The sequence below is a fragment of the Podarcis tiliguerta genome (assembly GCF_965153285.1).
Source record: "Podarcis tiliguerta genome assembly, chromosome: 8".
NCBI lineage: Eukaryota > Metazoa > Chordata > Lepidosauria > Squamata > Lacertidae > Podarcis > Podarcis tiliguerta.
The window spans coordinates 31,934,327-31,958,389 of record NC_139541.1 but is presented as its reverse complement, the minus strand read 5'-3'; the positions used below and the strand labels follow the sequence as shown (position 1 = coordinate 31,958,389).

General features: G+C 42.6%; 1 protein-coding gene across 3 annotated transcripts in view; it reads left to right on the top strand.

Moving 5' to 3' along the window:
• The window catches only part of ZNF423 (zinc finger protein 423), a 310,604-nt gene that overhangs the window by 154,140 nt on the left and 132,401 nt on the right, over positions 1-24,063 (top strand). The gene's annotated exons all lie outside the window — the stretch shown is intronic.

Below are 24,063 nucleotides of genomic sequence, written 5' to 3'. Positions count from 1 at the left end.
CAGAGTTGAAATCTGCTTTAGTTGGAGGTTTTGCTCAATGCTGGAATTCTCCTTAATAAGCTGAAACATTCCGGGGCTGCCTCAGTTAGCGGTTGGGTGCAGAAGCTTTACTCAGGGGGTAGACATCTTAATGCGCCTGTAATTATCATGTAATTATTTTGTAATGTGGGATCAGAATTTTTGCATATATGGCATTCTTTCATGAAACTTGAAAAATAGTTGTATCAAAACAAAACAAAAGTTTTGATTCATTAACTTGGTGATCTAGGCATTTCAGTTTTTTTCAAAAGAGGCAGCTCCTTTCCCCCCATCCGCCCGTTTTCAATCCCAGTCTCTTTATACATACACAAATATTTTGAAACACTTTCATGGCGAGTAGCTTGAAGGTAAATAGAATAATTTAATCCCGTTCCGTTGAATATTTATCAGTTTCCTTGCTGGTAAAACTACCTTTCAACACAAGTGTCAAGTGGGTTGCAATTATCATCAAAGCTGGTAGGTACAAATAACTGATGGTCTTGTCTGTGAAAACTAGGCACGTTTGTTTTGCAAGGGGGCGGCGGGGGGAAATCTGGTGACAATGAGGCTTTTTTCGGGCACTAATGCATGCCTTCTGTCCCTGCCATTTAAGTTTTCAGAAGCAGAGCTCAAAAGGCTTCCCTTGACAAGCAGAACTTCCAGATTGGGCGAATAAATTACTTTGGTTGTGTCCTTGGACATATATTAGGGCTATCAAGCAAGGAAATGTCATTACCCAAATTATCTAACTTGGAATTTGTTTGGTTGTTTATTTGTTGGATTTATACCTTGTATTTGGATTTGTTCAGGAGGTGGCTTACAATAAGCCATTCATTCATTTTAAAATATATATTTCTAGACCATCCTTAATGGATAGCAAGGTAGTATACACTAGTAGCCAAAAATTGTGGAAACCTTTTGGACAAATTGTATTTCCAAGGTTGGATGGCACATAACACCCCCTTTTTGGAGTAAATTATATATCAATGGAAAGATAATTTAATGAAGAATGTAATGCAACAAAGTTTGTTCAATTATCTGTATTCTATCAAATGTTATAGTCAAATAACCAGAAAAAGGAGTGTTTAGAGAGTCAATCAGGTGTCATCTTGTTTTGGCAATGATGGCTCATAAAACCACTTTTTTCCTGAGTAATACCATAAAATTATATATCAATGGAAAGATTGGCACAAACAAGCAGTTCAGTAATTAAAAAAGAAAGATAAGCAAGTGATGACTAGCCTTAGATTTGCCATTTTTCTGTGAATGGCCAAAGCTGATATTTGGCTAGCCCATAGGGAAATAGGAAGCTGCCTTACACAGAGTTAGACCCTCTCAGTATTGTCTAGACACTTACATTTTGCCCTACTCTTTCCAGGCCGGGGACCACACTAAAAAGCTCTGTGCCCAAGTGCTTGCTTGTTTTTGCCTCAGAACTTTCCCCACGAAACCCCCCTCTTTAGCACTCAATCAGAGCAAATGCCAATTCGGGTTTTCAGTGGATTGCCATTTGCTCTGGCTGAGCTTTAAAGAGCAGTTTTTTTTTGCAGGGACAGGCAAAGCTCTGGAGCAAAAAAACACCAAAATGTGCTCAGACATGGTTTTAAAGCACGGACCATGCCCGGATAGAGCAGAGGAAAGGTAAGTCTGGATAAGCCCTGATTGGGTGTCTCTCTGAAGTTTCAGAAAGGGAGTCTCTCCCAGCCCTACCCAGAGTTGCCAGAGATTGAACCTGGGACCTTATTCATGCAAAGCAGAGACTAAGCCACTGCTGTACAGCTCCCTTTGCCAAAGATGGTGCAAGATGGCAGGCTTACCACCCTGCAGCTGCTAAGATGCAGCTCCTTTTCTCTAAGCATGAACCGAGATACCAGCAGTAAGGTGCTTGGGGTTGAATTTTATTGGGGATTTAGGGGGTTGTGATGATCAAACTGGGCTGCTTTTTAATGGCTCTGGTCAGCAGCTAGGTTTCCTGGAAGGCCATTTGAAAAACTGAATGGGGAGCGGTTGGCCAGCATTCCAAGCTGCCTTCTCCCCTCCAGCAGTGTCTGTCTATAAGTTCTGTTGCCATTGATTCCACTCTGCCTATCCATCTTTTATCTTTAACTGGGGGTTTGGGGGGGGGTGAGGGGAGCTGCCCCTTTAAGAGACATAAATTTGGCTTAGGGTCATCTAGTTGCTGCCATCCATTCAGTGGAGTTTCTATCGACCTTACACGAGTGAAATAGAAATGTACTCCAGTGTCCCAGCGTGTATTAGGTTTGCAGAAAAACATATTTTTAAATAGAAGACAATAGTTTAATAGTGCTATTCCTCATGGCACAGACAGCCTGTTAATTTTTTTTTAAAGTTTCCATTATTGAGCTTTTTAGAAATGAAGGACTCATTTTCTCTGGTGATAATAGATCTGTCTTTGAAACAGGATAACTTAATTTTGGAATGCTTTCATACTTTGTGGGGTTATGTCCCATGTGGCAGAAAAAGCAGACTTGGAGAGGGTGCTTGAAAATATTCAGACTGCCTGCTCTCCAGTAGCAATAATTCTCACTTTTCTTAGTGGCACCTTTGTATATTTCTGTAAACTGTTCTGAGGAACCGTGGAATCTTAGCCATGATTTTATTTTATTTTTAAAGAAACATATTCTTTAGGGACTTTAGGGACTGTTCTAGTATTTGTGTGTAAAAAGCATCCCAATAAAAGGAGTGTATTTTTTTTTTAATAGTGTGGTTGTTATGGGAAACTTTGAGAAGAACAGCTCAGATTTTATGCTTCATTGTCCCTGTCACTTAAGCATTTGTGCCCGGGTAAATTCAATCTGCCCTGTGGGCTGTGGAGTCTGCTGTGCATTCTGTGGATCTTGACTTAAATTCACAAAATCCTCCATAATGTATCTTGAGTGCCAGTTCTGGTGCAGTTAAGAACTTAACCATAAAAAGGACCCCTCAGTGGCCTTTGTGCAGATCATTCTGATCTTCATCTCGCATCTGCAAAAATGGGGTCATGAATGATCTACTTCACAAAGAGGTTGTGAGAGATGGAGAGCTAAGAACTATAAAGCACTTTGCAGAGGCAAATGCCTATAGCACAAAACCTGTGATAGTTGCATCTATTTAATTGATACAGATGCTTCCTTCTTTCTTGATGCTGTGGCCGCATCATTATTGGGAACTGGAGCCAATATGTTTCAGCCGCATTACCTGACCATGATTGGAAGGGCTGCTTCTGAGTCTGATGGGGACCTCAGTATTGTCCCATCTGGTGGCTCTCCTTCCGCAATGACACCCCTCTCTCCATGAGCTCTGGCAGGCTTAACCTGTTGGCCAACAATTCAATGGAACCATTCAAATCTTGGGAGATCCAAGACAAAGAATGGAAATATTGCACACAGCTCCCACAAGAAGTAGTGATGACCAGCAACTTGGATGGCTTTAAAAGAGGTTTAGTCAAATTCATAGAAAAGAGGCATGTCAATGGCTATTGGCCGTGTTGGCTATGTTTACCTGCAGAGTCCAAAGCAGTAGGTTGCTGGGAATAACTAGTGGGGAGAACTTGGTTGCACTCAGGGCTTCCAAGGGGCATCTGGTTGGCTACTATGAGTACAGGATGGTGGAATAGTTGGGCTCTTGGCTTGATGCAGTTGGGCTCCTCCTATGTATTAGTAGCAGACAGCAGTAGCGGTGCTGGAATGAGTGTTGGGTTACTTGGAGCTAATACCAGTAAAATTTTAATGACACCTAAAAGCTTCTCAGTATACTCACCAGAACAGGGGAGATCCAAAACAGGCATGAGCAGTGGCCCGTAGTGGGGCATTGGAGCCTGTCAACTGTTCAAGGATGCTGGGTGCCAATACTGGACCTGGTTGTGGGGAGAGGTCCTGCTCTTGTGGGCTGGTGAATGGTAAAAGAGACACCCCCTGTTTACGGCTGAATTAGAACAAACATCAATCCACAGAAAACCCGATTGACATTGGTTCTGATTCAGCTGTAAACAGCGGGTTTCCCCAGAGAAAGCGATGGGACAAAAGAAAACCCATCTCAGACCCATGCCTAGCAATCCTGGGACAAGCGGAAGTGTGGATGAGCACTGTGATAGGAACCAGGAAGTCTTTGTTTCACATTTCACTTCTGCCGGAAACTTAGCAAGTGGTCTTAGGCAAGCCACAATCTCTCAGTCTGAGGTGCTGCTCTCTCTGCCACACACATATGGGGATAGTAATGCTGGCCTACATCATGGAACAGTCTATGGATTATTGAGATCATTGTGTGTGAGGAACCTTGAACACTCTTAGCAGTTAATTCTTCTGCTATTCCTCCACTAAGAATCAACAGGTTTCCATTGTTTATAGTCAATTTAGTTGGTTAGTTCAGGGGTGGGTAGACTTCAGGCTTGTGCAATCTTTGATTTTCATTTTCTGATATATTGTTGGATCATATATTCCATGTTGTGGAAATGTTGCTCTCACACAGAAGCCACCAACTGTGGATTAATTTGAGAGGGCATTTTAAATAGGTCTACTTTTTGAATATGTCTGCCTGAGTGGGCAAACCCCAGTTTCATTGAATTCACATGACAACATCTGCATTAATGTGGTGTAAAGATCATTAATGCTTGGAGTATATTATCAGGTGTTCTCTAATGCACTTTTGATGAGCTTTAATGATGCTTGATGCAGTGGCTTTTTTTTTTAAAAAAAAAATCTTTTCCTTTTCCTGCCTCTTCTTTCTGATTCATTGTAGTAATGACTTAACCCAGATGGTTGGCTGTGTCCATAAAAAAACCCAAATAATATTTCAGAGTCACTGAATTTGCTCTGGTGCGTCCTCCTTCGCCACAGGGGAATCATAAACTTACAGAACTGTACAGTTTGACGGGTCTCTGAGGGTCATCTACTCCAACCCTTCATAATGCAGGAACCCTGCCCACAGCCATCCCTGGGTGGGCTTGAACCACCAACCTTCTGGTTAACAGCTGGACACACAGATCCATTGTGCCACAGGGAGTCATGTGTGGTTTGGACCCAAGCTTGCTGAAGCTATGAGAGGAGCAATGTGAGATACTGTTGAAGCATAATGTTCTGCAACTCCTCCACTGAAGGCTTTAGGTGTAAATATATGTGAGTAAACCATGTTTCTAAGACACTGTAGACTCTGCTGCACCTTGATTTCCCAAGAGAAACACAACCCTGGGTGAGCGCCTGGAATCACCCTGGAATCTTGCTATCGCTTGGCAGTGGTGTGTGTGGCCATTGGCCATCGTAGGTGGGACTAACAGGAGTTGCAATCCAAAATGCCAGTTCGGGGAAGTTTTGCGTAGACTATAGTTGGTTAGATGGATTGTACTGTAGTAATAACACATACACACTTTAGATCTAGGTGGTCCCAGTTTGAATCTTCATCAGCTCCAATTAAAAGGTTCTCCGATAATAGAATTGGTGAAAGGACCTGCTTGAGACTTTGTAGACCTGCTGCCAGCCAGAGCAGACTGAACCAGTGGTCTGACCTTATAGAAACCAGCTTTGTGTGTTCATATAGTAGCATAGAAAGGAGACAGTCACCAAGAATGACTGCGATAGGCAGCAAAACATATGTTTGCTGCTGGAGTCGAATGCTGTTTGTGAAAAAGCTCCCTTTGGGCAAAAGAGGCCTGTAAATATTTTGGATTATCAGCCAGGAGAATGCCACAGTTCAAAGCGACAAGGCTGGGTACAATGTGAGGCTGGAGGGTTGCTCTTTTTCCTTTGCATACCTGCATGGCCTTGACTGGCTTTTTGAGGATTGCTATTCAGCCAGTCCCTTTGTTTTTGGATAAGCTGACATTGTCCCCAATATTTCTCTTGTGTAATTTTCCTTTACCTCCCTGTGACTCAGGAGAATTAAACCATTAAGGACTGATTACAATAGCTAATTGTAATTTGCTCAAAAGCTAAGAGCAGCGGAGCAGGCTTTATGCCACCACATAGGAGCGTGTGGAAATGCAAATGCAGGGAATTTCGGCTTGAAGCAGGCCATACTATTTCGATTGGAGCAAACTTTATGAATAATCTTTACCCCCACCCATGCTCTCCAATCAAACCTATCATAGTCCCCAGCCCAGACACCTAGATGGTAATACCCAATGCTGCATGTGTCCTACATTTCTTCTGTTGTACCATGCTGGTATAGTTTGTTACATTGGACACATTCTTCAGCACCCTGGAAAGCTTGGTTTCAAAATCTTGTATTTAAAATAACAAGTTCCTAGCTCTCATGCTTGCAAAGATGTATTTTATGGCTCTGAATTTAGGCTTGAACATGAGTGGGTAGTTCTTGGTGAATCTCAAGAGTGGCTGGGTGGAAGATGAGCATGAATAAAGTGACAGGGCACAAACACATAGAATATCTCAGTACTCCTTCCACATTCAAGTAAGCCCGAATTCCCACACCGTTAGGTTTATTAAATTTGTGTATTGTGTCCCACTGAAAGGTCCTGAATCAGTGTGTGTGTGTATGTGTGTGTGCATGTGTGTACACACACACACACACACACACACACACACACACTGCAATTACAAAAACACATTAAAAAGAGATTTAACTGTGTAATATAATCATTGGTGCTGTCCAAAGTCTTGGGAAAGCAAAACTGCCTTGGCCTGATCCTGGAATGATGACAGGGTTGGTCCTAGGCAACCCTCCCTGGGCAGAGCATACCATAAATGTGGGGCTTCTACAGAGAGGGCCTGTTCTCTTGCTGGCACATAAAGAAGGGTCTCAAATGATAAATGATCTTAGAGTCCGCAGCAAGCTTATATGGGGAAAAAGGGTCCTTTAGGTAGAGGGATCCGTTTGCATAGGTAGGCTTGCACCCCATATGAATGCTCTGTATTCTCCTGTGTATGTGAGAATTCTCACACATCTTACATCCTGTTCTGCTGTGACCAGGAAAAATGGCCTTTTAATTGAAGCTTTCTATAGTCTTGAATTGACAGTGCCACATTCTTTAAATGTGTGCTGCTATGCTTTAATGACAGAAGGAAGATTTTGCCTCTCCTGAGAGGATGAATTAAGGTAGTTGTTGCTTAAAGGTTGTTCTCCAAGTTAGCCTACCTGTACATTAGAAATGTGTGAGGTGCATTTGTGTGTGTGTGTGTTTTAAATTTTCTACTTCGATCCCCTTAGGAAGAACTCTGAAGTGAAATGCCTATAAAGAAAATTATGCTTTTAAGTTGCCTTTTTATGCTTTTTATCATCAAGGTGTACTTTTGCAAATGTAATCGGAGGCAGTGAACTTGCATACAGAGGGAGAGAGGGGAGGTTTTGTGACTCTTTCCCTCACATCCATTTTTCTGTACAAAAGAGTCCCCAAATCATGTTGTGCCCTCCCCCTGCCTTTTTAATGTATTTTATGAGCTGCCATTTTAATGTGCACCTTTTATTATTTTCAAATTGCCAACGAGATGCTTTAAACCGATGCAGGTTGCAAGTGAGATGGCATAAGTGTGGTTTCCCAGGAGTAGACCACTTCTTAGACTTCCTTTTACAATAATTTCTGAGTGCTAAAAAGGCTCCAGAAAATATGGGTCATCTTCCCCTTTCCTACCCTCTGTCCAAAAAGCTTCTCCATTACTGGGCTATTCCATTAGGTGTGCTGAGTGTGGGGGAATTAACTTGTAGGGGGATGCACAATTGTGTTCCTTGGTATTCTTCTTGGGAGAAACGCACAGCTTGGAGACATGCTGTCTGAGGCGGGATTTATATGGTTGCTATAGAAGCATAGAGTCATCTAATCCAAATCCTCTGCTCAATACAGGATCAGTGGTTCAGGATGCAGCTATAGTATTCCTAACAGATAGCCATCCATCCATCCATCCTCGGCTTAGGTCCCTCCAGCAAAGGAGAGCCCACCACCTTCCCAAACAGTTTGTTGCACTGTCAGACAGCTCTTACCTCTGCTTCTCTTTTACCACCCTGAGAGTCTGTTCTGTTGTTGTTGTTAAATCAAGTTTCTAGTCCTCATGAATGTGTCTATAAATTAATGGGCATTGCCACTGCATTTTTTAAAGGCAAATGTGCTCCATAGTCATATTTTGGATAAAGAAGACAATTGGGGGGGGGGGGGGCAGAATGAAAAAAATTTAGAGCCACTGTGGCCTTTGCTATTTCTAACCCCAGTTTTTTAAGGATTGACTTTCTGATATACAAAAGAAAATCTGAATCAGAATTATGCCCCTATAGTGATGTAGATTTCCATACATTATTCTGCATCTTCTAGTCAGGGAGAAATACGACGTTTTTGTATGTGCCACATTCTTATAAGTCATTCTGTTCCTATACGCACACAGGCCTGGTTGTTAGGCAAGAATATTATAATACTTTAAATCCCCAAATTTCAAGGCTGGATGTATCTGCGCTCTCTCTCTCTCTCTCTCTGTGTATATATATATGTGTGTGTATACACACACACACACATACACTGGTATATATGGCAATTAGCAGGGTCCCCTGTGTGCTGGCTAGACCCACTGCTATGTGCAATGTGTAAATTACCTCAGACAAGATGTGAGCAGGGCCCTGGACCCCTGCTTCATCATCTGCCATGCAGTCCATTGAGCCAAACGGTACCTCCCTTGTAGGTACCATGAAAAAGGCTCTGAATAAGCCTGATTCAGCTGGGAATGATTGTTGCACAGACTTCACTGGTATTATAATGAGGATGCAGTGTCATCAGAAGAAAGATTGTACTTGTCACTTGAGCTCATCCACCTTTGGAAAGAAGAAGAAGAAGGATAAAATTCCTGTCAGAGGAGCCTTTGCGATTTATTATTGGTTCCTCCCGTCAAAAACAAAAAGAGAGAAAAGGCCAGAGATCTGTTGGAAGAAGGAACTTGTCTTTTGTACAAAGTGTTTTGTTGTGCGATGCAAGATGAGTCTTCAGATCACAGGCATCAGGTCATTGCTGCTTATACATGAAAGGCCTCTGATAGTACACACCTCTTGCAAGCCAAGTGCTGATTCAAGAAGAAAGGAGGTCTTTTAACAGATGTCAGGGATTTCTGTTTGTTTGTTTTTGTGGCATTTTTTTTTTTAAAACCAATCTCTCATTAAAAGTGACAGATGCTGTTCCTAAAGAAGCAGGTAACAGATCCATACATCAGGAGCGTAAAGCTTTCCTAAGCAAGCAGACAGTCCTTGTTTTCACCTTTCAGGACATAATCTGTTCTATGTTCTCCCCCACCCCAGAGCCTGTTCTCTCTATTCTGGGTTAATAAGAGGGAGAATTTAGGTTATTTTCTTTTAAAGTTCATATTCCCATCCCAACTCCAGACTGGATTGGGTGGTATATACATGCAAGGCAACATATTTTTGAAAGTGGTTTGTTTGTCTATGTGTTTGGATGCCTCTTGAGATACCATCACCAAACTTGACATGAAGGTTCCCAAGATGGTGACCCAAAACATCACTTTGGCAGTACTTTGCCCCTTTTAGGGCATAGGTTTGGCCCCCTCTCAATATATTGTTGCTAAATTTGGCATGAGAATTTCTGAGGTGGAAGTGGAAGACTTCACTGACATTTGGACATGGTGGACCAAAATGTGACTTTGGCTTGTCCACCTCTTGAGAGATTGTCGTCAAATTTAACATAAGGTTTCTCAAGGTGTGTGTGTGTGTGTGTGTGTGTGTGTGTGAGAGAGAGAGAGAGAGAGAGAGGTGTCTTTATTAATGTTTGTATGCCTGGCGCCATTTTGGATCAAAACAGTGAACCAAAATGTTACCTTGGCATGACTACACCTGGTTTTTGGTGCAACAGGTCCAAACTCACAAACTGCACCTGTCATTAGATGTTGAGGACTTGAAGGATACTGATGAATGTACTCCAGAGGAAGAGCAGCTGGAGTCTGACTCAAAAGAAGGGGACCTATACTGGCTAGGAGGCAAAGGTTGGAGGCAGGGGAAGCTTCAGAGATGCAAGGTGGAGCACAGGATGGGTTGGAAGAAGAGGGAAAAGAGGCAAGTCAGGCAAGTGAGAGCCAGGTGCTTCCTTGCTTTCTTATGCATCACACTCTCCCAGAACCAGCAGTGGATTGAAAAAGGATGAACGGAGGAAGTTTTTATGTAGGCATAGTCTGTGGGTGCATGTGCACAGCCCATCAGGGGAATGCAAATAAACTGATGGAGAGAAAATGGTCCCCTGTTGTACAACTGCTCCATAGAGTGCAGACCTGGGAATACTTGACAATGCTAGATTGATGTGTGTAGTTTTCCAGAGCTGCAGAAATGCCTGTGTTATCTTTGACAATAGTGTATTTCTTTGGTCTGGGGATGCCCTTGACATCAGGCAACCCAGTACAATTCTTAGGGTATATCTGCAAAGGTCAACTGGGGTGTGGGACTGATGGGATTGTACTGTGCACCTAATTTCTGCAGGTCAACAACGCTGATGATGAGTTCAGGAAAAGCATAGGTTGTGTGGTTAGCACGGCAGCTAGAATATTCAGCTATAATTTCTGTGTCTTGTAGGTTAAAACATATGCATCCATTACGCATTCTTGGGGCCATGCGTGCAACCTATCAGTGCAAGACAAGCAAATGGTAAAGTGAGAGACACGGGATAATAAGCTTCCTTTGATTATGCCAGAGTGCATTTGATCACCTTACAACCCCGATGCACCACTAAGTGCAAAATGCACATGATGCAGAATTGGCTGTGTTGGAGTGTCTTAATGGTTAATGTAAGATAGTCAGGTTTTTTTAATTACTTGTACTTAATTAAAAATGATACTAACTACAGCAGTTAGCATATACTTGGCAACAAATGAAAGTTTTAGTAGCAGTGGTAAGCATGCTGGGATCAATCAAGAGGTAACAATGCCCACAAGGGGTAGTGCGCATGGCTGACAATGCGCTTCATTAAGATGTGGCTAGCTGTGCCCTACCGAATGGCCTGGGAGCATGTGACATGCAGCATCCATTGCTGAAGCTAAGCAGACCCTTGGATGAGAAACCACAAGGAACTCAACATGTGGCCAGTGTGGGGTAATGGTGAGAGTGCTGGACTAGGACATGGGAGACCAGGGTTCAAATCCCCATTCAGCCATGAAGTCTACTGGGTGAACTCAGGCCAGTCACCATCTCTTAGCTCACAGGGACGTTGTGAGGATGAAATGGGGAGAAGGAGAACTATGTACACCACCTTGATATCCTTGGAAGATAAAGGTGGCATAGAAATGTAAAAATATCACAAGTGCAACTGATAAAAAAGTGTTGTGGTGTATCCTATCCTCTCCTAGTTCAAGAAGCTGAATCTTCTTGTAGTTGGGTTTCCGGGGGTACCCTTTCCATATCCCAAGAAAGTTCTGTTCAGCTCATGCATGGGAGGTGGAAGGTCCTAGCACATGGGAACAAAACCACCCTCCTGCCCTCCCCTGGATATCACAGTATGTTCTGTATCCAAAGTAGTGCTTAATAAAGTCATTTAGCTACATGTTGCACCAGCAGAATGTTATTGTTGCTGTTACCTTTGTTGCACAATATATTGCACAATCTGTTACTTTTTGAATTTCCACTAGTGCAACTGTTGCTCTGGATTCCTCTGTTGCACAACATTAAAAACTGACCTGTTTTGCTAACGCAAGAGTCCACGTAGAGGGGTTTGCTTTGGCTCCATGTGTGTCTATGCAAAGTGCTCCACCCTCAGAAACAGTTTGGTCCTCTGTCCACTCCGCCATTCCTGCCTATCCCACTGATGGGCACATAGTTAGCACATAAATATTTTTGAGAAGTTCCGTGTCTTCTCGGTGATGCCATTGAATGGCACACTATTTTCTACTAACATGCTGGCAGGCATAGAGGCTGAGTTGTTGCTGACCCTTTTGCAAAATGAAAGGAAGAAAAACAAGCAAAAAAAGGATCACTGAGTTGCTCACATGTGTGTTAGTGGAGGAAATGGGTGAGGAATAATAATAACAATAACAACAACAGCAATAATATGTGGATAAGCCTAGAAGAATTCCATCGAAATCGGCGGAGTTATTATTGATTCACAGAGCACGACAAAACATCACTGCATGAATTAGCAAACAGCTGTTTCTAATTTGAGTTTAGAACTGTACACAGAGGAACTTGTTTTAGTGTTCACTCCTTTCATTTATAATGAATTTTAATCACCGCTACAGGTGAGAAAAATGTAGAAACAAGCTTGTATCTTGTGGAAGAAACAAAGGAGAGACAGATGCTAACAGATTTACAGTCTGTGATAAAAGGAATGTTTTGGTACACTTTACATGTAATTAGGGTGCAGCTGTTTGCAGTCCCAAGTCCACGATGCACAGCAGAATATAGTGTCTGCTGCTGTTCCAAAGGGAGTGCACGAAAACAGTGATTCAACCCTGAAAGCATTTAGTTTATTCCTAGATCTAACATAAAACTTTTCTCCTCCACCCCTCTCTGAGTCATTTTATTGCAGTGTGATGCTTGCTAAATAAGATTGATTTTTGCAGGATAATTGCACACAGATTGTGACTTAACTTTTATATTTATATCTGTATCAGGGCTGCAAAATGTAATCAATTTATCGGTTAGATTAATTGATTAACTACAGAATCGTGTGCATTACTCAGAAATCAGCCCCGCTGAGTTCAATGGATTCACGCCCTGGGGAAGCTTGTGTAGGATTGCAATGCAATGTATATTTTATTTGCACGCTAACTGGAACCATCAGGCTTTTAAAAAAACAAACAAACCACCCTGTTCAGGCTGCCTTGGAACAGGCGGCATATAAGTTCTTTTAAATGCAAAGAATAAATACATAAAACAAACCTTTTAATTGAGTACAGAGCTATCCCTGATTACTCAAGTGGTAGATTTATTTTTTTAAATACAAAAACTTAAAACTGCAGATGGCAATTGATATTGTTAAAGAGGTATCCTCCTGTTTATCTTTAACACAGGCACAAATTCAATGGATAGAGTGATAATTTAATTGGCTAAAATGCATATGATTAGTCAATCAAAAGTCATTTAATCTGGTTGCAGCCTTACTGTGTTGCTGGTAGGTAAAAAAATAATATGGCAAACAAATTAAAGAAATTTTGAATGATTAACCATATGGGTTTTAGTCAATTACATTATTACCACTGAATTTACATTTGGATTTACAGGCACAAGGTCCCAGATACAATGTCTTCCATTTCTAAGTAGGGGTGTGACAGGTTTCTGTTTGAAGCCCTGGGCTTATGGTTTGTCCCATTCCAGCAAGCCAAGTTAATGGTTTGTTTGGAGTGAGACAAACCATGAGCCCAGGTTTGAATGGAACACTAAGTCAAATCAAGTGTGGCGGCAGCGGAACTGGACTGAAGCAGCCCAGGTTTTCTATTTCTCCACAAGCTAACGTCCTTGCTCTTATCCTGGCTTATCGTTGTGTGCAAAACAGGTTAGGGTGTGAGAATGAGGGGATTTGACACCCCCCCCCCTTTGTGAAGGTCTGAATTTCTAAGCCTATAAGATAAAGCTGCAGTCCAGAGCAATGGAGGTTGTAGCAACTAAATTCTACTCAGAGCAGATCCATTGAAATTAGTGGGCCTAAGTCAGTCATGTCCATTAATTTGCTCTGAGTATTGCTAACACTAGATGCAACCTACCTAGTTTTGCAGATAAGCTTTATGCAGATAAATACCTTGAGGTATTCATTGAACAAATTTAATTGTGTGGAAGGTTTTTCCTTGATTTTTTTTTTTTTTAAGTATAACTGTGGAATTCAGAAAGAGGAAGAGAGAAACTGACTGGACTAACACACATACGCTGGTTTCTAGATTGATTAGGGTTGTCCAGTTTACACAGAATGCTAAAAGGCACAAGGTGCCTACATGCGAGTGGATGTACAACAGCCTTGTCTACATTCAATTGAACAGTGGCTTTTGATTTGTTTTTAAGTTTTGGAGAAGGTGATGGAGTTGGCAGATTCACCGTATTTAACCTTTGCTGCAACCTGATATATTTTGTAGAGAAATCTTTTGCTGTACTGTCTGTTTTCAGCACAGCTCTTATTATTTCGGGCAACTTAGAGACATGTGGCGGCATCCAACTATCTTGTTCCATCAGCACAAGGATCTCTGCTTGTGAAATACAACATATTCCCCTCTCCCATGTGCCCCCTAAATCTGTTCTGGGGGTTTCCACAAACCTCTGGGGAGAACATGGGGCAAGCACAGGGGAGGAGAAGGGAAATTCCATTGTGTAAGCAGAAATCCTTTCATTGACAGAATGAATTAATTGGCTACTGCCCATGGAAGTGGTTAGCGAGATGGGTACACTTGCAACATCTGTACAGTATATCCTGTATAATTGTTCTAGTGTTACTTTGCATTCTCACCCCCTTTAAGTGTGTGGCAGATACATGTATCTTTGATGGTGTGTTATGTGATAGGAGGTCAAGGAGGTGATAGTGATTTATTAAGGAGTTTTTGTATGCCATTGTCAACTTCAGTTCCCATCTGAAACATGGAGATCATAATGTGGGAATGGATAGAATCATAGTTCAGTGGTGGAACACCTGCTTCACAGGTACACGGACCCAAGTTCAGTCCTTGGCATTTCCACCTAGAAAAGGATCAGGTGATGGGAAAGAATTCCAGCTGGAGAAACTGCAAGTCAACAGTAGACGGTAGTGGACTAGATCAGTAGATAGACTAACTGGCCTTATGGCAGATTCCTATGTCCCTAAGCAGGGTAGTTACATGCACTGCAAGCTTAGGAAAGAGTTTAGGGTGAATGACTTATAACAACTCTGTTACACAATAATGTCAGTTTTACTAATTAATATGTGGCGATATTTCTAGTGGGCAGGATAACAGGGAATGTTGTTAATCATTCTTGCCCACTTTCCAATCTGCAGTGTGGATTTTTTGAAGTGTGGATTGCATTTATGTTACTTTACAGGGCTATCAGTAAGACACTAATCTTCCCTTCCCCTCCAAAATCCCGCAGTAGAGAGAAAATAACACACATGGACTGTATTGAAGGGCTGTTGTGAGTAACTCTCAGCTTCAACCCCTCTGTTGCACACAATATGGATATGGAATGTCCACCTAGTCCCAATCTATCTCTCCTCTACTAGAACAGGATTCATTTTCAAAGATTCCACATTTTCTTCTTTACACAAGACCTGAGTTTCAAAGAGCATGAACTTCTGTTTTTGCTTGTACTTGGCGATGTTGGAAGTGGAACCTTGCTGCCAAATTGCTGCAGTGATAAAATCCTGGATTTCTACATTGTTTCCTATGAGTAGCTGTCATTTTTTCCACTCTTAATAAGATATAGCTGCGGTGTCAAAAGTAACCAGGAAATCTGGTCTGCAGACGAAGGATCTGTCAGTCTGGCCCTTTCCTGTGTGTGTGGTGTCGTGTGTTTAAAGCCTCTTAATAGTCCACAGGAGAGGATGAGTAATATAGTGAAATAAATTACTAAAGGTATGACTTTGGAACATAAGAGTTCCCTTACACTAGGTCAGGCTGTTTGGTCTATCTAGCCCAGTGTTGTCTGTACTGATTTGCAGAAGCTCTACATAGTCTTAAGGCCTGCCACTGGATCTTCCTCCTACTGGATCTGCCTGGTACCAACATTGTCATCATTTTGACACTAGACAAAGACATTTGGGCAGATATTATCTCTCCCCACTTGAATCAACCCAGATACCATGTTCATCATCTGAGGCCCTTCTTTGTGTGCCCTCTCCAAGGGAAGTACAGAGGATGGTGACATTAGTTTAGACATTTTCAGTGGGACCTCCCCAACTGTGGAATGCTCTCCCCAGGGGAGCACTCCTGGCGCCATCACTATCGTGTTTTTAGGCACCAAGCGAAAACTTTCTGATTTACCCAGGCTTATGGTTTTTAACTGGGAGGGTAGTTAGTTACGTCATTGGCTTCTGTTGTTTTATTTTTACTGGCTAAGATGTTTTGAGAGGCCTGAGTGCAGAAAGTGTAAATAATAAAAATAAGAATGCAATATTGTTAAATCCTTTTTAGTATGTGTGTTTTATTTGCTTGTAAACTACTTCAAGAGTTTTTAGTGGGAAGTGATATACAGATATAAGGAACATAACCTAAAGTTGTCTCCTGGAGATGCCAGGGATTGAATTTGCGACCTTCTGCATGCAAATGTAGAGGTATGCCATGATGTCTGAAATTGATGCAAGTGGACCGCCCTTAGATCTTTCGATGAAGGGAGGTATATAAATCAAATAAATCAAAGGTTCATCTAGGTCAGCATTCTTTTCCACATAGAGGGACAACTATTTGCCCCCAGGAAGCACAGCAATAATTCTCCCCTTGTTGTGGCTCCCCAGGAACATTGCCTATGATTTGGGTGTGTGTGTGTCACATGCAGAGCCACTCAGAGGCACTGCCAGACTCCCTGTGCCCCCCCCCCCATGTTGATATCTGAAGCCTATTAAAGACTTAGTCTCTTAATCAAGCTGTTTCTAGTCCCAGACCACTGAGTAATCACAATACAGTGGTACCTCGGGTTACAGACGCTTCAGGTTACAGATGCTTCAGGTTACAGACTCCGCTAACCTGGAAGTAGTACCTCAGGTTTAGAACTTTGCTTCAGGATGAAAACAGAAATCGTGTGGCAGTGGCACAGTGGCAGCGGGAGGCCCCGTTAGCTAAAGTGGTACCTCAGGTTAAGAACAGTTTCAGGTGAAGAACAGACCTCCAGAACTAATTAAGTACGTAACCCGAGGTACCACTGTGAATCTAAAGTTGGAAGGGGAACCATGAATAGACAATGCAAATTTATTTAAAACAGTAAACAGAAAACACATCAGTGTTACACTTAATTTAAAACATGGAAGCTTAAACATTTGGTTTCTGCAAACATGATTTGCATTAATTCACAGGCAGAGTGGTGTCGTCAGACACCTTATGTGGTGTGAAGGTTTACCCAGCAGTGCATTTGATTTTAATCAAAGAGTCCTTGTAACACAATCCAAAGTTGGGTTGAACCACTGGTAACATTGCCTTTCCTTGTTTCTCCCCAGACTTGCAAATAATATAACATATGTTACGTTTCCATTCAGCTTGCGTATCTGCATATTTGAATTCAATCAGCTGTGGGATATCGGTGGCTTGAAACATTCAAACTCTTGTCCAGTGTTATAGACGTTCTTCTGCCTGGTCATCTGTAAAACCATTAGAGCCATTAAAATACCTTTACTGTCAAGTGGTAACTAAACATCCCTGAAGGGGAACTCCCTTTCCCTGTTGGCACTACAGCTCTAGGTAGAGAATCTGGTAAAGTCTGCAAAGTCTTCAGCCAAATAGCTTGATAATCAAAGAAGGAATTGGATCCACTAAAAATGCTGGTTGCACAAAGGTCCTAAGTGAGGTAAGGGCTACAATTCTCTAAATCTGGCTGAAGCCTGCATTGCTTTGGAAAATTACACTGTTGCCCACTCTCCTGGGTAGTGGTGGTAACTGCATTAATTAACTAAGTATTTACAACCCTCACTCTCCATTGAAAACAGTGATACCTCAGGTTGAGTACTTAATTCATTCTGGAGGCCCATACTTAACCTGAAACTGTTCTTAACCTGAAGCACCACTTTAGCTAATGGGGCCTCCTGCTGCTGCCGCACCGTTGGAGCACGATTTCTGTTCTCATCCTGAAGCAAAGTTCTTAACCTGAAGCACTATTTCTGGGTTAGCGGAGTCTGTAACCTGAAGCATATGTAACCTAAAGCGTATGTAACCTGAGGCACCACTGTATTTCAGTTGAGATTAGGGAGCAATGAAATAAAAACATATAAAAGGAAATAGAAAATTGCAATATGCAAAAATTACAACAAAGCCCTTAAATAACACAAATGAACAGCTCCATCATAAAGCAAGCGAAGCTGAACTGTGGCAAAGACAGCAATTCGATTTTCCCATTTGACCCAATATTTGGGTAGCGAAAACAGAACACCCAACTGACTCAAACAACCAAAGAGTCTTAGCAGCCATTCATGTCTGTCTTTATTATGTTAGGAAAGCAGACCATGTCATATTCGGTGTATGGTCCTCATTGGTTCCTGCGTAGGTTTTTGTTCAGAGTCAACATTAATCTGAAAGATAAATGTTGCACATATGTAACTTATATGACAATTTGGGCCAAATTGCTCTTATTAGATAAAGAAATGCATTTATGGGATTCATCCCTTCTGGAATTAGTTCCTCAGTGATGAAGATGAATGCACGCAGGCATGTAAAATGCACTGAGCATTAAGTGGCTAAATGACTGCTCTGTTTCGTGATTGATTATCGAGTTCCTGCGTGGAAGCTCCGTGACCTGCGCATCTATCCTCAAGAAGGTTTGCATTCACAAACCTGCTTAGTGTTCTTCACCCACCCTCCTAATTAAACCTTTATTGAATTTCCTTCCCCTTTTTCATACTTGCTGATGCTAGCCTGTGGTTGATGACAAAGGCCTTCCACCAATCACATGGTTCCTCTGTTTTCAAATAGTCCCACTCTGCAGGATTAGCCACTTTTAATGACTTTAATCTCCTTTTGGAGAAGCGATTCCCACCCCCACCCCCCTTATTCTGCTTCATTCCTTTGATTGCATTAATGTGGAATCATTATTCCATTGGAAAAGAAACCTCATCTGAATTTAACAGTATCACTCTTACTGGTGCATGGTGTGGGGGAAAGTGGATAGAGATATTTTTTCCCCTCCCTTTACCAGAATTGGGAGCCACCCAATGAATCTGAATGTTGGAAGATTCAGGACAGACCAAAGGAAGTACTTCTTCACACAGTGCAGTGTTAAACTGTGGAACTCACTCCCACAATATGTTGTGATGGCCACCAACAAAGTTGGGTGTCTTTGAAAGAGGATCAGACAAATTAATGGAGGATAAGGTTATCACTGGCTATGTTCTACCTCGGTACCAGTTACCAGGGTTCATAAGTGGAGAGAGGCATTGTTGCACTTCCTATAGGCATCTGGTTGGCACTGTGAGAACAGGTTGGTGAAGAACAAGATGGGCTTTTGTGCTGATCCAGCAAGGCTTTTCTCATGTCCCTCCTTGCAATATACTAGGCCAGCTACAACACTCTTCAATACATATCTCACTCCTAATTCAAAGTGCTGTTGTTGACCTTTTAAAGCCATGGCTGAGAATCTCTGACTAAAGGGTTGCATGTGGCCTTCTGGACTGTGGGCCGACTCACATTTGTCTGGACCTTTCCATTAGAAATCCGGCCCTACCCACCCACCCTAGTGTGCGACTCCAAAGGGAGTTTTTCTATTGGCAGAAAAATGGTACCCTGCCCCTATTTTAAAGCCCTCCATGGCTGAGAACCAAGGGCTGCTTGTTTCCATGTGTGCTTACCTGTCAGGTATTTACACCTTCTTAGGTATGGTGGGTGGCTACCAGGAACAGGGGCGCCTTGACCACGGTACACTAATTCTCTTTCTAGACAGGCTCACCTGGTGTTTGGGTGTTAGGCAAAGACCTCTTTATTTCCCCAAGCTTATTAGTAGTTTGAATGCTGTTTTCAAAAGGTTTTTTGCTTTTTGTGTTTACTGCTTTGTTCAATATTTTGTACTCTTCAGTGTATCTTGTATTTTTTTTTAAATGTAAACCTCCCTGGCTATTTTATTTGAAGGAGGCTATAGAAATACAGTCATACCTCGGGTTGAAGTAGTAGTATTTTCGGGTTTTGTGCTGCGGCGACCCGGAAGTAATGGAGTGTGTTACTTCCGGATTTCGCTGCTCACGCATGCGCAGATGGTAAAAATGATGTCACGCGCGTGCACGGAAGCGGCAAATCGTGACGCATGGACGCGGGTTGCATTCGCTTCTGGATGTGAACGGGGCTCTGGAACGGATCCTGTTTGCATCCAGAGGTACCACTATACCTGTTATAGGTACTCCTATCAGCACCTTCCATTATCAATATTAATTTTTAATATTAATTAATAATTAATAGTAATACAACACCCATATAAAACATAATCAAACATTAAAAACTTCCCAATACAACATGGCCAATAGTCAGGGATAGTGGCTGGAAGACAGCAGGCTGTTCTAGATCACTGATATTCAACTGGTTGGTTGGAGACTCCTAAGTGACATAAAGCAGATTGTACATTGCCATTTTTGTTACTTTCCTTGTTTAAGATGTTCTGTAAGGATACAGCAGGAGGAGAAAGAAATTACCGTATTTTTCGCTCTATAAGACACACTTTTTGCCTCCTAAAAAGTAAGGGGAAATGTGTGTGCGTCTTATGGAGCGAATGGAGGGTGTGCAGCTGTCTCAGAAGCCAGAACAGCAAGAGGGATCACTGCGCAGCGATCCTTCTTGCTGTTCTAGCTTCTGGGATTCAGAATATATTTTTTCTTGTTTTCTTCCTCCAAAAACTCGATGCGTCTTATGGTCTGGTGCGTCTTATAGAGTGGAAAATGCAGTAATAGTGGGTTCTGTAGTTGAAGGTTAGTGTTAAAGGTAGGCCCAAGTCTGAAAGCATTGCAAACAGCTGGTCTCGACTGGAAACATGGTGCAGATGGCATGCAAGGGGACGATCTTGCCACCAAATTTTTACACTGGACTCTTATTCATTTAAAGACTGGATTGGAGGCCAATCTACTCCTGAGTAATTCCTAAAAGAACACAACCATGTCAGAAGATTCTGCTGCTTTGCTAGCCACCTGTGTTGGCTCTGAGCCACGGTGACTGAACCCCAACTCTCCCAAGATTTCGTTTCCTCAGTGGCCAGCTCCTTGCAGGTCGCAGTCCTTGGCACACTTTCCTGGGAGTGAACCCCATAGGACTTATTTCTGAGTAAACGTGCATAAAATTGCTCTGGCAGACTCATGGCTGCTTTAAAGCAATCGCTGTGTTTTAAGAGCAAGGCATTTTAAAGTGTTTTGCAAATGCACAGCCCTAAGTTCTTGTATTTTTAAGTGATGGCTCGATGGACTCCTGTTGTTCTAATAATATTACGGTGGAGTAATATTTTAAAAATACGGAAACACATTGAGAGCCAATTCGCCATTTGTTGCCCTAGTTTAAAAGCCCCCTTGTGCCTCCCTGGTCCCCCCTCCCCCCGTTTGCCTGAATCCCCCTTGAGGAGCCCAGCTGGCATGAGCTGGGAATTAGTGTGTGCAGCGGTTTGCTGGTCCTTCCCTGCTGAATGTAATCCAGGGAGCAAGCAGCCAGCTGAATCCTTCCAGTCAGAAGAGCCCATTAATTCAAGTCCTTGGGGGGGGGGGAGAGGCAGCCTCCCCCTTTCTTGCTTGGTGAGAAAGGCCCCCTGTGATTGTAGCTGGCGTGAGAGCGAGACAGAGGCTGTCCAGGGCAAGGCTTAAAGCTTGCTCATTATGGGGAGTGCCGTTGATTTACAATCTGCAGAGTTAGGTTTAATTTCTCATCTGCACAAGGTATGATCGTAGGCTGAGGGTGGGGGTGGAGGTAGGTAATGAATTTCAAGAGTAAAAATTTAATTTTTTTCTTCTATTGAACACTTACCAGATCTTTCTATGGCGTGCGCACAAGAGAGTGCACCTTATTCTTAATTTGCTTCATAACCCCCCCCCCAAGCCAAGCCATGTTATACAGCTTTTTGATGGAGCTATGCCAAAAGCAGTTTACAATAGGTAATGGCGGTAAAAAGGAATCAAGTGAAAAGGACGTAAGGCGGACTAAAATGCAACAATATTTTTTTTGTAATAAAGTTGGAAAAAGATTAGATTAATGTTAAGGGGAACCCCAAGGTTTAGGTAATAGGGCTAGGCCTTAATCTTCAGCAAAGACCAAAGATGGCAGACAAGGGCAGTAATTGACGGGCCTCCCTGTCATACCGAATGTGATTAGATTAATCCAGAGTAAACATATTTTAGTAAATATCTGAGGGGGGGGGGGTTGCACAAAACAGAAAGGGTCGTCAGATAATTAAGCATACGAGCTGCCTGAGATATATTCATATGAAATATATGTTATCAGTCTTGCATTTCAACAGTAGCCGGGTAGATGCTGGTGATAAGGGATTTTGTGTATGGGCATTGAATCACATGTGGGTGCTTTGATCCTCTTCTGCACTCACGGTAGGTACTCTACAGGCTGCAGAGGAAGGAGGGAACCCTCTATCCCTCCTTTCCCAGCCCTCTGCAGGTGCATTCATTCATTTCTTTATTTAACTGGCTAGTAACTTTTATGAGAGAGAAGCAAGGGGGACCTTGAAGCTGCCCATCCACAGCACCTGGATAACAGACTGAGTAGTCAGACAAGTCACCTGGTTTCAGTCTTCCTTGCCAAGGGGAGCTTTACTGTAGTTATTTTAAAACTACAAAGATGATTTCTAAATTTGCACCTGTGCACACACATTATTAGCATGCACAAACCTTTTTATTGTACTGGGATTTTTGGTGAGGCCCAGGTAGTCATGTTTGAGGGCACAACCTTTTTTATTTTTTTCATCATTTAAAATGTTGCATTTTATGACCCACTCTGAAAGGGATGCCCTTAGTGGCCTCCCATCCCAGGGCTGACCAGGTCGAAACCTGCTTAGCTTCAGTAGTGCTGTGGCACTAGGTCCTTCTAGACTCTTCCTTGGACCCATTTGCAGAGGACTTTGGTGCACTCTTTGCATGGTAGAGGAGGGGCAACCTACTTGTAGAGGTAAGGGAGCTACTGAAAGAGCAGAGTTCTGTTCAGCTCTCCAAAAAGGTTATGGACTAAGAACCAAGCAAAGTATACCAAGTGGCTGGAAAAGTTCAGTAGCACTGGGGTCAACTACAAGTGGCTGAGTGTTAGCACTAAATTGGGGGGCCTGTCAGTAGAAGCTCACAGAGAGGTGGGGAAGGACCAGCAGCTGTTACCGTTCGTGTTTGCATTTGTGGAAGACATGAAAACGAAGAGGGATCAAAACAGCTGCAATGAATTTGTAGGGAAAAGCAGCTGTGTAAGAAAATCAATCCTTTATTCCTGGCGCATTGAGTTGAACTGTGTGCGTGTGCAAGGGAAAAAAGATCTTTGCAAATCTGAAATTGGCAAAACCAATAGCTCAACCCCCACCTTCCCCCCCCCCCACAATATGGTGGAGGTGCCCCCCTCCAAAGCCGTGGCACTGCCAGGCCCAGAGGCTCTGAGCTACGATGTGGAACTGCTTTCCCTTCCCTGCTGCCAAGGAAGTATCTTCCGTATTGCTGCAGAGTTGGCAGGCACACACATGGCATGAAATTGGCGCCGGAGCCAGGCTGACTCTGACTGCATGGAAGCACCTTTAGAGTTGGGTGCACAGTGCAGAATGCTGCCCACCCTGCATGACTAGCTCCGACGAGGGGGAGGGCGCCTTTTGTTTTTAATTGGTGGTTTAAAAGCCACCTGACACCTTACCTTTTCCAGCCTCTGACCATTGATTTCAGTTTTGTTTCAGGTGCAAGTAGGCTTTGGGGAAATCCATCTTGTTTATGTCACAATACTATTGAATGATTCTCTCTCTGTGTGTGTGTTTGAGAGAGGGAGATTCTCTGGTTGTAACTGCTCCTGTGTAGCCTTTCCCATTTTGAGGCAGGGCCGGAACGGATATTTTTTTTCCAGGCCGTATTATTTGAAAACCGTTCCGACAAGTATGTGTTGAAAAATGCTCACGTACAAGCACTTAACGCAGCAGCTCTTAGAAATGTTTGTATCGCTCTGAGGCATGTTGCGCTTTGTTTTCTTGACTCGCTGTTTATTGCTTGGCAATACAGTAGACAGGTGTTAAACCTGCTTGGGGGACTTGCGAGGGGGGTGGAGGAAGGAGAAATTGCTTAACATTAATAACGGATGCTCTGTATTTGGCATATTTGTTTATTTTACTTTAAAAAGAATAGATTTGTGCAGCAGACTTAATCTGCATTTTCTCTTTTGCTCGAACATCCTGTTAAGATTCAGGAGGCATTTGTGGCGTGCGCTGGTTCTTTCAGTTTTGTTTTTGTTCTGCAATTGAATCTTTCCCTCTTCTGCTTTCTTCCTCTCTCTTTTAAACGCTGTAGTAGCAGAAGGGCCATAGTGTTGTTGAACGGCTTTGTCCCTATTT